This window comes from Schistocerca serialis, chromosome 2, assembly GCF_023864345.2.
Source record: "Schistocerca serialis cubense isolate TAMUIC-IGC-003099 chromosome 2, iqSchSeri2.2, whole genome shotgun sequence".
Classification (NCBI taxonomy): domain Eukaryota; kingdom Metazoa; phylum Arthropoda; class Insecta; order Orthoptera; family Acrididae; genus Schistocerca; species Schistocerca serialis.
In genome coordinates, this window is record NC_064639.1 from 407,330,184 (window position 1) to 407,348,358 (window position 18,175).

Below are 18,175 nucleotides of genomic sequence, written 5' to 3' on the forward strand. Positions count from 1 at the left end.
GGACGTGGGGATGCTTCCCCTCAATCACAGTCAGTTACCTGTTCTGCTGAAGAAAGCCATACATCATCTTTGTGGACATCAAGTGCATTGGTAATACCACAGTACGGACAGCTCAGTTCGAGGAAAAAATGACACCATTTGAGAGCCGACGAGAAGAGCTATTTGGGAGATGCAATAACATCAGCACTGCCCTCTGTCGTTATTGAGACATAATCGTTATTGTTCACACTTGATACAGGCCTAAACCGCTCCTGCACTGTTGGTAGATGATGATCTAGGAGCCTATCTCGTATTTGGGATGGCAGGCACCAGCAGCTGATGGAAATCGTGCACCGCAGATCTCTTGCAAAATCGAGCTCTAAGCATCAGATAATAGCAGCTACATGCATTGGAGCAGCGCTGTTCGCAGGAAGCCCTCACACCTATAGCCATACCGCTCAATTTGCGCACATTAAGGGTAGCTACCAGAAGCTTTGCTGTAGATGGTAACACATACCAGTAACTTCTGACCTCAACGCTGCTCCGAGGAATGAGGACGATATTGCCCACATAAGCAGTGCGATTGAATACATGGCCACCGAAAGCTATCCCTGACAGGCGTTGATGGTGGCTGCAGAGAAACGGTTCCACGTCGAAAGCATACAACAGCACAGAGTGTGGGCATCCCTGATGCACCAAATAACGGATCAAAATGAAAGGAAGGAGATGGCCATTGTAGAGTACACAAGACGTCGATCCATGAAGAAGGCGCATTAAGACATCGTTGGCGGTATCAGGGTATCCACTCTTGTGGAACATCACTTCCACGTAGTCCTGACCGACACGATCGAATACCTGGCTGAAGTATCAAAAGTAGCCAAAAGTCCAGGCATATGACAAATGTGAGCAAGAACGATTATGTCTCAGTAGCGACAGATGGCAGTGGTGGTGTTATTGCACCTCCGAAAGAGGTTTGATCAGGGAAAATCATTAAGTAGGTGTTCGTTTAAGCTGTGCAGCCAACAGCGTGGTAAAATCTTCGTGTCACTGTTGAGAAATGCCGAGGGGCGGTTACCGTATATCCATGATGTACCCTGAGGCTTGTGGATGGGTATGAGGAGACCATTGAGGAAATCGTCTAGGATCTGCGCGATAGGTGACAAAGTCCCGACAAATTTCCGTCTACACTGGCGCCAGCGAGGGTCGAAATATCCGACAAAACTCTAGTGGAAGTCCATCAGGGTCAGATGATCTGTTCATAGAACCTGCCTGGATAGCATAATGGGCTTCGTCCTCCATGACATTAGCAGGCAGATCCATAATTGCATCCCCAGGAAGCGAGCCAAAGGAGAGTTGGGAGACAGTTGTAATTTGACAGGGTTGTGACACTGTGCAGAGTACAACAGAACATAATGTACATGGAGAGCACACCCTATATCGCGTTGTGTATCTAAGTGCCACCCATCATCAGTCATGAGAAAACGAATCAAAGTCCTCCGTTGGTGGCGCCAATCTGTTATCGCGTGGTGCATAGACAGACACTCCTACACTAACATCATGTGTGTTCACCCTGACCACAGCTTCTTCAAGGCGACGTCGAAAGAGGTTAGTGAACGGTGCCTTGGCAAAATTCACCATCGTCTCAAGCTCTGGCGAATATGGCATCATAGTGTAATTCTGGAGAATACGTTCATCACTGCGACATCACAACCTCCCTTCTGTATCCAGTCAAGGCCTTGCAGAGGGCAGGCTTTGCGCGGAGGGCCCACCATAACAGAGCAGACTGACATGCATCACAGCGTTGATGACAAATTGTCCAAGTTGTTGCAATGAGTTACCAGCAGTTAGGTGAAGTAAGATGAATTGTTTTCAGTGTCCTTGGTCCTTGGCCACTCCACACCCTATGACCACAGAGACTGAAGGCAGAAAAATATATGTCCTGGTCGGAAAATGTAACAGGCCACATTTCATTAGCCTGCACCCTCCAAAAATATTGCCAGGCAGAATCTAGACGACTGGAAGAATGGCTAGCGAAATGCATAAACGCTTGACAGTCACCATGAATATGCTCCCAAGAGCCCACAAGGCTGAGTTGGTGGACAATTGCCGCTAGTACCATGCCTAGAGAGTGACGTGGGATTTGGTCTTTGCGTCTCCCATGATTAAGGCATCCTGTCGACCCAGGAAGAGAGGCATGACTGCCTCGGAGAAGAAAGTGGAACGTTGGTGGCGGCGACCCAAACCAGGTAGTGCATAGACTTTGATGATCTGAAAGCCACTAAGTCTGGCATCAAGGAGACAGGATATCTTATGTCATAGGATCACCACCCCACTACCAGTAGGGGAAGCACAGGAGAACTGTGCTGTAAAGCGATGGAGAGCACTTCGTGAACGAGGGTAACGTCAACGTCTGCAGCATACAGTTTATGTGCATGCAAATGGTATTGACATTAACCATGGCTGTCTGATAAGTTCGAAAAGCTGCCATGCCAGGAGGACTGATGATGCAAACACAGAGGAAACGTGGGGAGGTCCCTGTTGGGCTCCCATGGAAGCACACATAACAGTGACGGAGAGGGGTTGATCCCACTATGGGGGAGGAGCGGATGTATTACTCTGTGCACCTCCAGAACGTCCATCCTCAACATCAACATCGTCTGTCCAGGAGAGAGATGTCTCACGGGGCCATTTCAGTGGAACACTGTCAGAGTTGGACCCACAGGTCCCGTCAGACACAAAAAAGGGCAGCAACCGCTTCAGATGCATGTGGGGGAAGGTTAGTGTTTGTAGGTGGATGCTGACTGGAGACAGAGGCGAGAAGAGACATTGCAGTGTCTGGGAATCAGAGGACAGCACATAATCAGCAGGAGAGACGTCATCCTGCGCGTGCTTCTGATGGACACAACCATAAGAGGGGGTACGGCGCTGTCTCTCCCTTGGCGACCGTTGCTTCCTAACTTCTTGTTCCAGGTCAGATGGCAAATGACTATCGTCCGACATGCGGCCAGAGGGCTGAAAAGCCGAGGTCGGTACAGCTCCATGATCAACAACCATTGTGTCGAGACAGACGGCTAGCATCTGCTGGTTGCCATCATCTGTTGGTACTTCCTCCGGCGGCAGTATAGGAGTGACAGGGAAAAAGTCCATCATGTCGTTGAGAGGAGTGGACTCCAGTGCTGACTGATTCAGAGGGGATGCACCAGGTAGACTCGCTTCTGATGCGTGAGGTAATACAATCGGCGCCGCAGGGGGAGGGGCGTCTCTGATTGGCTCCTGACCCAGTCTATGTTGGAGACATTCAGAATGGACATTGCCTTCGTGGCTACAATCTAAACAAGTGTGCGGCTGGCCATCGTACATGAAGAAGCTGGCAATAACCAACTAAGAGGGCACATGTTTCTTCAAGTAAATTTTTTTTCTGACGGACACCATTGAGGACAGTAGGTTTTGAATGACTTCCACATTTAAGCAAAGTGACTGAGGGCGTTGCTGTAAGATTTAAAGGCGGCTACCACAAGGTTCGACTGCACTTCAAACGAGGGTTCGAAACCTCTCAACGTTTGGAGGCCAAAACCAGCGTGATCGAACGCGACACCCCCTATATGGCCGTCAGATTTCGGTATCATGGCGCCCCACAATGATGGCGCACAGTTGTTCATTCGCCAGTTTTATGTACAAAGCGGTGCTAAGGATAGAAAAATGAGTTCCAAGAACATCTTGCAGTGGGATACGCATTTCGCCCTGTATGAACTGTTCTATCTCATAGGCTTTTGGTCGTTCATGACCCGATGGAAAAGTTAATTTATTTGCGGCTTGGCGATAGGAAAACGCAATGACGGTCGATGGATTGGGACACGATGGCAAGCCGCTACGCGAAAGTAAATGAACGCGCGCTCGCTCGCAAGCATCACAACAGGCGAGATGAAACAAGGCGAACATGCCTCACCACTGCCGAAGACAGACTGTTACTGGGCAGTTCGTTAACCACTGCTCCATCTGGACACAGCCTTTATCTTAAAAGACTATCTTGGCACACTCTCCAGCCGACTCTGACTCCCGTCTAGCCCCACCTATCTGCAGTCCCCGTCCAAGTGCTCCGTGCTCGCTAGTTAGAGATTTCCGCTGGAGGTCGCCGGCCAGAGTGGCCATGCGGTTCTAGGCGCTACAGTCTGGAGCCGTGCGACCGCTACGGTCGCAGGTTCGAATCCTGCCTCGGGCATGGATGTGTGTGATGTCCTTAGGTTAGTTAGGTTTAATTAGTTCTAAGTTCTAGGCGACTGATGACCTCAGAAGTTAAGTCGCATAGTGCTCAGAGCCATTTGAGCCGCTGGAGGTCGAACGTACATGTGCATCCGCACTGAGGGTTGTAGATTCATTGGATGTGGCAAATAAATTATATAAATTTCAGACATGTTCAAAAGAACAAATACTATGCATGTGGCGTCGATAGTTACGATGCCACAACGTAGATACACGCTCTCGTAAGTTGGCACGTAGTGCTACGCCGACCGCAGCGCCCTCTGGCCGACGCTGTGGAACTCAGGGAGTTCGGCCCATTTCATCGAGAGCAGACGGCCTGGAAATATCGCTTCTACTACCGAGTGGGCTAGCTTGCAACTGAGACTTTGTATTAGTTACGTAGTTAAGGTTTGGACAGCAACGAGTATTTGTTTTGAGATTATACAGAACAGTCATCCTAACTTCACAGTATTAGACATGGACTACGGCTTCACACCTACGTGCTCATCCTAGCCAAAGTTATTAATGCATTTGATATTTACTTGTATTTTTGACTCTATTAAAAGTGTTAAAGTTACTTATAGTATCGAAGTGCTTCACCTCTCCTGCTACTACTCGCTTCCTTCACTCTCGGCCTATATTACGGAAGCAGTTCACAGGATCAGACACACGCGCCGCCTATCCAGGCGGGATACAAAAATGCATTCATACAAAACATATTTCAGTCTCGAGACTTACTGCTATACTATATTTAACTCTGCTTAAAATAATTACACTGGCTGAACAACAGGCTTTTTCTACTAGCCTGATAGTGTTGCACAACTATTCAATCTTCAAAGCACAGGTGTGAGGCGTCAGTCAAGTGATGAAAGCAAAGTCTCCTGTTCAATCAACTTCTGCAGCGAAGTACAAGCTTATGTTACAATATGCTTGGCAAAACACAGGTTATGACAAACTGACATACCAATATCCTCATTTGAAAATGTAATTAGAGTGGTGTTTGATATTGGACTGCTTGAATGAAGAAGTGCTGTTAAACGTGAAAAACTGGCATTATTCTGATGTTCTGTTCTACTTTGCTTTGACTACTCCCTTGAAATTCGTCATCTAAAGATTGAATAGCTGTGCAACACTATCAGGTGAGCAAAAAAAGCCTGTTGTTCAGATAATCTAAATATTTTAAGTGTCGTGAAATACGGAAAAAAGTCTGGACACTGAAACGTGTGTTTTTGGTCCTGTTATATCGATATTTTGTTTCTTCGCGTTACCAAAGTTCCTCCCTTAGATCATGAACAGGTTATCATTCACATGTCTCTCGTGGTAAGACGCTCAGTTTTGCATGCGTGTGGCTCATACCATTGTTTCTCAGACGATTGACTTAAGCACATTTTCGTGCGATTCTCAGCGTTCAAAGTCACGGAGGTCAGCTGTTAGTGAAAATAAAAGCCTATCCACGTGGTCAGTTTCAGGGAACAAATGGCGTCAGCACGCAACGTTAAAAATTTTGATGCCAGTTTTGCGATAGTGAGATGTATTATTCGTAATAAAAGTAAATTGTAACGAATAATTTTAGTGCCTTGAGTAGAGTAGTGCCCTATCAAAACTACGGTTCGGTAGTTTTGGTACAGTACATAAAAGACGTAGTAAATGACAGGATTACCGGCAGTACTGGTAGTTGTGGTAGAGAAAGAAGCACAAATGAATATGTAAGAGAGGAACTGGGAGCCGGCGACCTCTCTTTTGGTTTTTTGTTGGTTATTTTTCACATAACTGGAACCGCACATCGTTCAGTGTTAATCAATTGCGAATTTTGTAACCATACAGAATGTATGTTGCATTTTATAGTAATAAAAATTAGTTGATCGCGTCACTTCTGCGCTTTTATACAGCAAAAGCAATTACCTTTGATGCAAATATAGTCTAAAACCACAAACATAAAAAACTTCGTACAATTATTTTTGTAATTTTGCACACAATACAAAGTTCTTCATCATGATCAAAGGCAACAGTGTCTTAATATTGATAAATTCTGAAGTTGCTTATGAATAACAGACATATGTTTTATGTAAGTTGGACGAAGTATGCAAGTAATGATTCATATATTTCTGTATTGCGTTTCTTTTAGAAATTTTATCATTTTTCTGAGGAAACTGCATTTTCTAGCGCTATACGATGAATTTGTATATCTTTGTATTTTTACAGCATCCCTAGGTTTCACGTTAAAAATTAACAGTTTTCGAATAAAACCTGAATTAAACATTAACAAGTTCAGTTTTGATATAAATACTGTTTATTTTTAAGTAACGGACACGAGGATAACTATGTAGAACAAAAATGTTCTGTAGGTTATCCAGCCCTGTACGTATCCTCACTCAGTTTCTAGACGGTTCACCGCTTCCGGTTTATAGGCTAATATATCAAAGCACTGATCGCATTCGTAAACAAAGCGATCGATGTGAGGTAAAGGCCAATAGGTGTGCAATTCATCAACCGTATACGTAAAGTGGGCACGATATTAACTGACCAGTGCTACTAGGAAAAAGTATAGTCTAGTTTTATTTATGCTAGCCTACGGTAGTTTTACAGCTACAGTCTGGAGTATCGTTGATTGTATTGTTCAGATAATAGTTCACGAATGTAAGTGCGAAGTGCCTGCCAAAGCTTAAACTAGTGAACCAAAATTTTGTTAGTCGCTACCTGAAGACATTACATGGATGCAAAACAATAATCGGTCTGGAAAGACACAAGTGTTTATTGCAAAATAGGTCGCCCACGTGGTACTGGCCGCGCACGATCTTAACTCTCCTACTACCAGGATTATTTTGTTTCACTGAGTAGCATTGTGATCATAAGGACCCAAGTAATTTACATGGGACATATTGGCAGTATAATAACGAACTAACATAAAAACATCTATTACAGCTGTTCTACAAAACAGTCATTCCTCTGTTTTCATTAATGATATGTTCAAGAAACAAAAAGAAGTTTAGATTGGAGTCATATTGACGCCAGTGGTAATCAGTGCGATAAAGATGAATAACTTTTAATTTGTTGTAAATATAAAACTGAACGAAACGTCATTGGATATAGTTGCCTTAGAAGGAGGAAGTCGTATTTTGAAAATAAAAGAAAGCAAGGGAGATATACGCTGTCCAGTCACATTAATGTGACCATCACCTACGTTCAATGTCAACGTGCAATAACCGCTCACAGATGGCAAATGGCAGCACTACCAAGAGAGGGAATATAAAGCGTGTCCGAGGGACGGGGAAACAGTGCTTTCACTGCCGTAATGCAGAAACGAGGCATTTATCTGACGTGGAAAAGGGCATGATAATTGGCTTTCAGGGCAAGGGTGGGAAGAATTCGCCGGCCCTTGGTGGCCGTGCGGTTCTAGGCGCTGCAGTCCGGAACCGCGAGACTGCTACGCAGGTTCGAACCCTGCCTCGGACATGGATGTGTGTGATGTCCTTACGTTAGTTAGGTTTAAGTAGTTCTAAGTTCTAGGAGACTGATGACCGCAGATGTTAAGTCCCATAGTGCTCAGAGCCATTTGGGAAGAACTCCCGAAATAGCTGAGTTTGTAAACTGTTCCTGTGCTGCCGTGTTCAAAGCATACCAAGCATGGCAAACTGACGCTATCCAAAACCGTCACCGAGGCAACTGTGGTGCACCACAGGCGATAGATGACAGGTGTGAACGACGTCTGCGTAGATGTGTACAGGTGAGTAGACGTGCTACAGTTGAGCAACTGACAGCCCAGATGAACCAAGGGTCTACCAACAGAGTCTCCTCGATGAACGTTCAGCGACGTTGCTTCGTGTGGGCTTCCATATAAGGCTCCTGGTTCATGCAACCTTGCTGACAGCTGTTCATCGACGACGAAGGTTGGAATCTGAACGGACATACCGCAACTGGACGTCCACTGAGTGACGACAGGTGGCTTTTTGAGCTGAATCACGTTTTATGCTTCATCATACGGCCGGGCTATTGGCGTGCATGGTGTGAAACGTCTGAAAGCAAATGGTGCAGCCTGGAGGAAGGAGCATTATGGCCTGCAGAATGTTTTCGTTACATTCCCTGCGTGATCTCGTCATTCTGGAAGGCACAGTGGATCAACACAAGTATACTTCTGCCCTTGGCAACCACATCCACCCCTACATGCAGTTAGACCTTTCCTCGGCATGATGATATCTACTGGCAGGACAATGCAATGTGTCACACAGTCACAGTGTAAGTGCGTGGTTCAAAGAGCACCAGGACGTGTTTTCAATACTTCCCCGTCCGCCCAACTCCTTCGTATTTAATCCCAATCGAGAATCACTGGGATCATTTCGATCACGCTGTTTGTGCCATGGATTCTCAACTGATAAATCTAGCGCACCTGGCCGCGGCATTGCCGAAGGCATGGCTCAACATTTACATCCACATCCATACTCTGCAAGCCACCTGATTTTATCCTCATGGTCTCTTCGCGAGATATACGTAGGAGGGAGCAATATACTGCTTGACTCCTTGGTGAACGTATCTTCTCGAAACTTCAACAAAAACTTCAAAACTGAGCGTCTCTCCTGCAGAGTCTTCCACTGGAGTTTATCTATCATCTCCGTAACGCTTTCGCGATTACTAAATGATCCCGTAACGAAGCGCGCTGCTCTCCGTTGGATCTTCTCTATCTCTTCTATCAATCCTATCTGGTACGCATCCCACACTGCTGAGCAGTATTCAAGCAGTGGGCGAACAAGCGTACTGTAACCTAGTTCCTTTGTTTTCGGATTGCATTTCCTTAGGATTCTTCCAGTGAATCTCAGTCTGGCATCTGCTTTACCGACGATCAACTGTATATGATCATTCCATTTTAAATCACTCCTAATGCGTACTCCCAGATAATTTATGGAATTAACTGCTTCCAGTTGCTGACCTGCAATTTGGTAGCTAAATGATAAGGGATCTTTCTTTCTATGTATTCGCAGCACATTACACTTGTCTACATTGAGATTCAATTGCCATTCCCTGCACCATGCGTCAATTCGCCGCAGATCCTCCTGCGTTTCAGTACAATTTTCCATTGTTACAACCTCTCGATATACCACAGCATCATCCGCAAAAGCCTCAGTGAACTTCCGATGTTATCCACAAGGTCATTTATGTATATTGTGAATAGCAACGGTCCTACGACACTCCCCTGCGGCACACCTGAAATCACTCTTACTTCGGAAGACTTCTCTCCATTGAGAATGACATGCTGCGTTCTGTTATCTAGGAACTCTTCAATCCAATCACACAATTGGTCTGATAGTCCATATACTCTTACTTTGTTCATTAAACGACTGTGGGAACCGCACCAAACACCTTGCGGAAGTCAAGGAATACGGCATCTACCTGGGAACCCGTGTCTTTGGCCCTATGAGTCTCGTGGACGAGTAACGCGAGCTGCGTTTCACACGATCGTCTTTTGCGAAACCCATGCTGATTCCTACAGAGTAAATTTCTAGTCTCCAGAAAAGTCATTATACTCGAACATAATACGTGTTCCAAAATTCTACAACTGATCGACGTTAGAGATATAGGTCTATAGTTCTGCACATCTGTTCGACGTCCCTTCTTGAAAACGGGGATGACCTGTGCCCTTTTCCAATCCTTTGGAACGTTACGCTCTTCTAGAGACCTACGGTACACCGCTGCAAGAATGGGAGCAAGTTCCTTTGCGTACTCTGTGTAAAATCGAACTGGTATCCCATCAGGTCCAGCGGCCTTTCCTCTTTTGAGCGATTTTAATTGTTTCTCTATTCCTCTGTCGTCTATTTCGGTATCTACCATTTTGTCACCTGTGCGACAATCTAGAGAGGAAACTACAGTGCCGTCTTCCTCTGTGAAACAGCTTTGGAAAAAAAAAAACATTTAGTATTTCGGCCTTTAGTCTGTCATCCTCTGTTTTAGTACCATTTTGGTCACAGAGTGTCTGGACATTTTGTTTTGACCCACCTACCGCTTTGGCATAAGACCAAAATTTCTTAGGATTTTCTGCCAGGTCAGTACATAGAACTTTACTTTCGAATTCATTGAACGCCTCTCGCATAGCCCTCCTCACATTACATTTCGCTTCGCATAATTTTTGTTTGTCTGCAAGGCTTTGGATGTTTGCTGTGAAGTTCCCTTTGCTTCTGCAGCAGTTTCCTAACTCGGTTGCTGTACCATGGCGGCTCTTTTCCATGTCTTACGATCTTGCTTGGCACATACTCATCTAATGCATACTGTACGATGGTTTTGAACTTTGTCCACTGATCCTCAACACTATCTGTACTTGAGACAAAACTTTTGTGTTGAGCCGTCAAGTACTCTGAAATCTGCTTTTTGTCGCTTTTGCTAAACAGAAAAATCTTCCTACCTTTTTTAATATTTCAATTTACGACTGAAATCATCGATGCAGTAATCACTTTATGATCGCTGATTCCCTGTTCTGCATTAACTGTTTCAAATAGTTCGGGTCTGTTTGTCACCAGAAGATCTAATTCTAATATGTTATCACCCCGAGTCGGTTCTCCGTTTAACTGCTCAAGGCAGTTTTCAGATAATGCCGGCTGACCGCGAGCGGCCGGAGTACCTTCCAGAGCCTCATTGACTCTCTTCCTGGACGTCCACACTACAAAGGTGGTCTTTTAGGCTTTTGGCAGGTGGTCAAGTTAATGGGGCTGGACAGTGTATGGCTCTAAGCACTATGGGACTTAACATCTGCTGTAATCAGTCCCCTAGACTTAGAACTACTTAAACCTAACTAACCTAAGGACATAACACACGTCCATGCCCGAGGCAGGATTCGAACCTGCGACCGTAGCAGCAGCGCGGTTCCGGACTGAAGCGCCTAGAACCGCTCGGCCACAGCGGCCGGTGCTGGACAGTGTGTATTTCCAATGTGCTAGTGCTTGATGGCGGCGGAACCAGGAGAGTTAATCCGCCGCCGAGCACGCTACGCGGCTAGCTTTACTTGTCACGAATGTGCGGCAGCTTCGCCGGTGACGTAGGCTGTACGTGTGGCCGCGCGCTCGGCTGCAGACGGCGCCTGCCTTCGTTCCGCGCCAGCAGTCGCGGCCGCTGCCGCTGCGCGCCTCGCGACTCCGCCCGGCTGACCGCGAGCCACCGGAGGCCTGCAGTGCGGCTGAGCGCGCCCTTTGTGTCCGCAGCAGACGCAAATAGCCCCTCCGCCCCGCGCGCACTCTTTAACCTTCGGCACAGCGCTAAGATACAGGCAGGTACGTAGCCGTGTAGTGTGGGAGTAAGGCCGCCTTCACACGGTACGTAGCACGCAGCGCACAACGGCTGATATGGTCTCCACTGTGTTACTGAGCCCTCAGAAACGATCCCCCTTGTGTATACGGTACATCTACCACGATGCGATCACAGGAGAACACAGCACGCGCCAGTGCCAATTGGCGATTGGCGACTATTGGTGATAAGCAGGAACAACAAGCGAGTAATCCAAATGAAGCAGTGCAAGTTTACTCTCTACCACCAGCCCAGATAACAGAACTCGATAATGCGTCACTTCTAGCATTTGGGAAAGAGAGGCTGCCCCACATCGAATCTGCCTCAAATATTAAGGTGCTGGGGCTGGTAAGCTGGCCAGCCTGGCTGTGGTTTGTAGGCAGTTATCCACATCTAACTGGTAAAATAGCGAGCTGGTACCCATATCCTGTCTCAGAGACACGTTACGCAAGCATTTAGGAAATGTTCTCGGATTTTGAAATGTGATTTACTCTGGATGCAGACAGATGGGATACACAGATTCTGTATCGAGGGGGAGTGGTGATGTCAGGAAGGGCGTCTGGCCATCAGCTGTCACTATGCCAAAACACATCTACCAGTGGCTACCCCATAGAGAAAGGGGAACAGACGAAGAAGAAGAAGAAGAAGAATCTTGAGGCAGCTATTCTCAACCCCACTGCTTCACCAACCATCCTGCCGACCTTTCTGACTGTATGTGGACACCAGCGACTGCTTGGTGGGCAGCCAGCTATTCTCAGCCCCAGTGCTTCACCAACCAGCCTGCTGACCTTTCTCATTGTATGTGGACACCAACGACTGCTTGTTGGAGAGGCAGCTATTCCCAGCCCCACTGCTTCACCAACCAGCCTGCCGACCTTTCTGACTGTATGTGGACACCAGTCCAGTGACTGCTTGGTGGACTCTACCTGCCTTCACTGACAGATTGTGTTCTGACAGGTAACAAAAAAAATGGCTCTGAGCACTATGGGACTTAACTTCTGAGGTCATCAGTCCCCTATAACTTAGAACTACTTAAACCTAACTAACCTAAGGACATCACACACACCCATGCCCGAGCAGGATTCGAACCTGCGACCGTAGCGGTCTCGCGTTTCCAGACTGTAGCGCCTAGAACCGCTCGGCCACTCCGGTCGGCTGACAGGTAACAGTCAGGGCAGATAGACATAAGTCTACTGATCGAACTGCCAAGACCTGGTTGAAGGACGTGAGTGTGGACCCATTGTTCACATAGGTGAATGGATGGGGCAGACCACTCAGTGGTCGGGTTTTTGGATTCGTTAGCCTTCGTTGGGGCTGATAGTTGCATACAGTCTAAATCAAGGCGCCAATGTTACGTCAGTGCTATAACGGCTTCCTTCCTCTCTTCTGTAGTCGTGCAAGTACGTCGAGTCTGAGCATTGTGGCACGGCTGTCGGTTCCTATTCATTGACTCATTCTATCTTACTGATGTATGTTGGAGTGTAGCTAGTCGTGACCAAGTATAGAAGTTGAGTGCACGATCTTTCTGTTGTAAAGTGGTACCGACATGGAGAAATGACGATTTCGGGCTTAGATGGCCTGTAACGAAGCTGTGGTTTGTGGGACTAAGGTGGGTGTAAGACAAAAATTTAGTGATGCAGTGTATACATCTGCAAATGTGCTTCATTAGAGAAAGTGATGCCCGGAAAAGTTGTTTCAGCGCAAAAAAATTGTTGCATTCTTGTTTATTCCAGCTTCATCATACGAAAACATATGTGCCCTGTCAAACGAAATCTGGGCACAAACTGTCACTATTGTGTCCTCGCGACAACATGTGCGTTATTTCTGCATTCTTTTTAACATAGAAAACTGCTTTTAGGGGCTAATACCAAGCTGTGTAGTTTACCAATCATTTCCCTAACTTCTAAGATTGCTGAAAATTCGTTTCAACAATTATTAAAATTATTATTATTCAATGGGACGGAAATCAGTAGAGGAGCTGCACATGTACAGACAAGCATATGATTACAATTTCAGAAAAACTGGATGACGTATTCAGGAGAGAGAATTTCACAAACTTAGCTAGTCAATGCAAACAGTTACTCACCTTGGCATTCATTGATAGTGTTATTGGATGGTCTCCTGTTTTTATATGCCTAATTTTACTGCTAACCAGTGAGTCATTGTATCGGTATATAATAAGCGTCATGACCAACGGCCGCGTATGTAGCGGCAATGCCATTCTGTTATACTTGCGAAATCGGGACTCCGCTCTGTTTTCTAAACACTTGTACCCTACAACCGACTCAAGTGACGAGTTTACAGTTGAATGGGAGGTGGTGGAGAGTCGCAAGTCTGGCCTCCGAGCGTGCGGAGGCGGCAGGCTCGGTGATGATGTCATAGCCACCGCTGGGATACAGAGCTCATTTCTGTTCCCTACAGGACGCCCATGTTTAGGGTCGTATCGAGCAATACGGCAGGTAATTATGAAGAGGCGAAAAGTATGTAATTACGAGACAATGCATACGAAAGAAAAAGAGTTGCTATGATGTTAGCAGGTACAACAAAGTGAGGAGAGCTGCCTTTCTATGTTATTCTGAAGCGTAAAACTATGCCGAAGGAACATTCGCAAAGAAAAAGCAACAGATAACAACAGGATTACTGATGGACTGGCTAGCTATTGTTTGGTTTGGCAGAACTGTTCCACTGCACGGTAAAAGGTCTGTGTAGAAAAGTGAGAGTAACAATCTGTACAAGCGTTACTGGTCTTTTATTATGGGATGATATGCACTTGTCTGATGTCTGTAAACATTTATTTTTGTTAAAAATTTTGAAATATGCCTACGGACCTAAAGACAAGGTGTAGTCACAATTGTAGTGATTAACAAAATGTTTTTGAATGATAGCAATTTGCAATTACCACGTTCGAACTAACATAGTTGTTTGTATCTCAAAGGCGTTGTGAATGAACCAGGTTGCTTGTAAATATTTTTGGTACAGGAAAATTTAATCACAACTTCTATATTCGTACTTTAGGAAGATTTTCCTCTTTTTTTGCTGATAGCGATGAAATGTAGTTTGTACGGTTGGTAGACTTCTGGCAACATGCTCCAGCATTGTCGTCCATTTCTACCGAGTAGCTAATATTTTATGTTACTTAATGTAGTTCGTCCTAAACTTCTACAGAGCAGTGTAATAATAATAATAATAATAATAATAATAACAATAATAATGATAATAACGGTAATGGGTTGGTTTGGAATGCCTGTTCCCAAAATAAGCATAATGGGAGTTTTTGACGTTTAATTGCGTTCTGTTCCTTTCGGTCAAGTGTGAATAGAGTTTTAATACTGGCTCGATACGGCCACTGAAACCTTTAAGCACCTGCGACGTATTGTCACATCATTATTTAACATCGTGTAGAACGTTAAGGAAATGTGCCTGTGTCGCTTGGGGTACGAACGCAGAGAAGACGCTAAACAGGTGGAGCAGTGGCGGCGCCGGTGTTATAGCTGCTAAGCCAGAGAAGGGCGTGACGCGAGTGGCTCTGTAATTAGCAGACCTTTAGGCGCAGAGGCGCGCCCTTTCAGCCCGGCGACGGGGGCGGTGCGGGGGCGTGGCGCCGTATTGGGAGCTAAGCCGGATAAAGATGATCCCCAGTGCGGCCGGCGGCTGCCGTGAAAGCCCGCTGTGATTACCCCTGCCTCACCGGTCCGGGCCCACACTCAATCACGGCTCCGGCTCTGACCTGCCCGCCGGACCGCTGGAATCCGCCGCCTGCTGCCGCCCAGATTAGAGGCCAGCTACTGAGACACTAGGCTGCGGTGCGACGGATCGCGGCCATTTACTACCTGCTGCCGGCCAAAGCCGGGGAAAAGTGGCAACTACCCTGCAACGTATTACGTTCTGGGACCGTTCTCCTAATCAATTTGTAGTGAAACCCCTTTACTGTGATTAGTAATTCCCTTGGCCGCGTGATAATTTACCTAATGGATTTGGAAGTAAGACATCAGTTCCGAAGTTCCGTAATACAGAGCAAATGTAATCATGGGCCGAAACGTTATGACCACTGCTGACCGCGGGTCTTAATGCCTTCTAGTGGCGTTTGGGGCACGTGGCACAATAAGGAAAGCACACAATCCAGTCATATTAATGTGACCACAACCTGTGTTCGACGGCAACGTGCAGTAACCATTCATAGACGGTGGATGCAGCAATAGCAGTGGACGGTTTGGGGGGGGGGGGGGGGAGACGTTGAAAACAGTGGGAGTCGTTGTTGCAATGCGGAAACACAGTGAGCAGTGATTGAGTTGATGTCCAGAATGGCATGATCATTGAGTTTCAGACCAAGGGTGGAAGGATTTGCCAAACAGCAAAGTTTGTAGACTCCTCACTTGCTGCTGGGAATTGACGTCCAGAAGGGCATGATCATTGACTTTCGGACCAAGGGTGGAAGGATTTGCCAAACAGCAAAGTTTGTAGACTCTTCACATGCTGCTGGGAGTTGATGTCCAGAAGGGCATGATCATTGAGTTTCGTACCAAGGGTGGAAGGATTTGCCAAACAGCAAAGTTTGTAGACTCCTCACTTGCTGCTGGGAACTGACGTCCAGAAGGGCATGATCATTGAGTTTCAGACCAAGGGTGGAAGGATTTGCCAAACAGCAAAGTTTGTAGACTCTTCACATGCTGCCAGGAGTTGACATCCAGAAGGGCATGATCATTGACTTTCGGACCAAGGGTGGAAGGATTTGCCAAACAGCAAAGTTTGTAGACTCTTCACTTGCTGCCAGGAGTTGATGTCCAGAAGGGCATGATCATTGAGTTTCGTACCAAGGGTGGAAGGATTTGCCAAACAGCAAAGTTTGTAGACTCTTCACATGCTACTGGGAGTTGACATCCAGAAGGGCATGATCATTGAGTTTCGGACCAAGGGTGGAAGGATTTACCAAACAGCAAAGTTTGTAGACTCTTCACTTGCTGGTGGGAATTGACGTCCAGAAGGGCATGATCATTGAGTTTCGGACCAAGGGTGGAAGGATTTGCCAAACAGAAAGTTTGTAGACTCTTCACATGCTGCTGTGGTTAAAGTATACCGTCCATGTCAAAATGGCGCTATCCAAAACCGACGCCGAGGCTACTGTGGTGCACGACAGGCCACAGATGACAGGGGTGAAGATGTATTTGGGCTAATAGTCGTACAGCTATTGAGCAACTGAATGCCCAGATGAACCAAGGTGCTGCCAACAGCGTCTGCTCAACGACCGTTCAGCGAACTTTGCAACGTTTCGGCCTCTACAGCAGGCGCCTGGTTCATGCACCCATGCTGACTGCTGTTCATCGGCGATGAAGGGTAGAATTTGCACGCCAATACCGCAACTCGACGACGACTGAATGGCTATAAGTGAGCTCTTCAGATGAATCTCGTTTTGTGCTCCACTGGACAGACAGCCGTTGGCCCTGCAATAATCACCGTAAGGGCCCAGGCCGGAGGAGGGAGCCTTATGGTCTCGGGTATGTTTCCCTGGCATTCTCTGGCATTCAGTCTGGAAGGCACAGGGGATCAACACAGGTATGTATCTATCCACCCCTACGTATTGCTTGTTTTTCCTCAGCATCTACCAGCAGGACAATGCAACATATCACGCAGCTCCCAGTGTACGCGCGTGTTTCGAAGAGCACCAGGATGAGATTACCGTACTCCCCTGGCCACCAAATGCGTAGGACCACTTTGATCGGCCTTTCGCGCCGTGGATTTTCAACTGAGAAACCTAAAGCAGCTGGCCACGGCACTGGAATCGGCATGGGTCTACATTCCTGTCCGTATCTCCCAGAACCTCACTGACTCTCTTCCAGCACGTCTCGCGCTGAAAAAGCTGATTAACCAGGCTTTTGACAGGTGGTCACATTAATGTGACTGGACTATGTATATAAGCAGAGCAGAGTCGAATGATGAATCATTCTGGCGATGATACGAGCCATAAATGGAGAAGTCAACTGACACAAGCGACTTTGACAAAAGACAGATTATATAGTCTGTTGCCTGAGAACGAGAATCTCGAAAACGGCAGAGTTATTTGGTTGTGGTGTGCTATTGTCGTATGCATTTGTGAAAAATGGTTGAAGGACAGGGGCACCACGAGCAGGTGACAAGGGGTTGGGTAGCCACGCCCAACTGTAGAAAGCAGAGGTTGGATGCTTGGCCGGTCTGTCGAATAGGCGGCCATCTGTGATGTATCTGACAACAGAATATAATTGTGGTAGCCTTCTGGAGTACACCATTCACCGCACATTGTTGAACATGGGGCTCCGTAGCAGACGGCACCTACACCTTGCGACATCGTGAATAACGATTGCGGTGGACACCAGCTTGTCGAGATTGAACCGTGAATCAATGCGAACGTGTTCACCTGATCAATCGGATCGGGTGAATCATGTTTCTTGTTAACAAGATCGATGGTCGTAATCGGATAAGCCGCCATCCAGGCAAACGTGATGCTTTAAACCCGCATCGCACCACAGACGCAGGTTGATAGGGTAGTATTATGCTCTGGGCGACATTCACCTGGGCTTCCATGAGAGCTGTGGCGGTAACCGAAGGCGCCATGAGTGCTGTGGATTACGCAAATGTCATTGCGGACAACCTGCATCCTTCCTGACTGCGATGGTATCTTCCAGCACGATAACTGTATGTATCGCAAGGCGAGAATCGTGCT

General features: G+C 46.6%; 1 protein-coding gene across 1 annotated transcript in view; it reads right to left on the reverse strand.

The window, feature by feature from the left end:
- The window catches only part of LOC126456025 (retinal guanylyl cyclase 2), a 337,992-nt gene that overhangs the window by 288,230 nt on the left and 31,587 nt on the right, over positions 1-18,175 (reverse strand). The window lies entirely within an intron of this gene.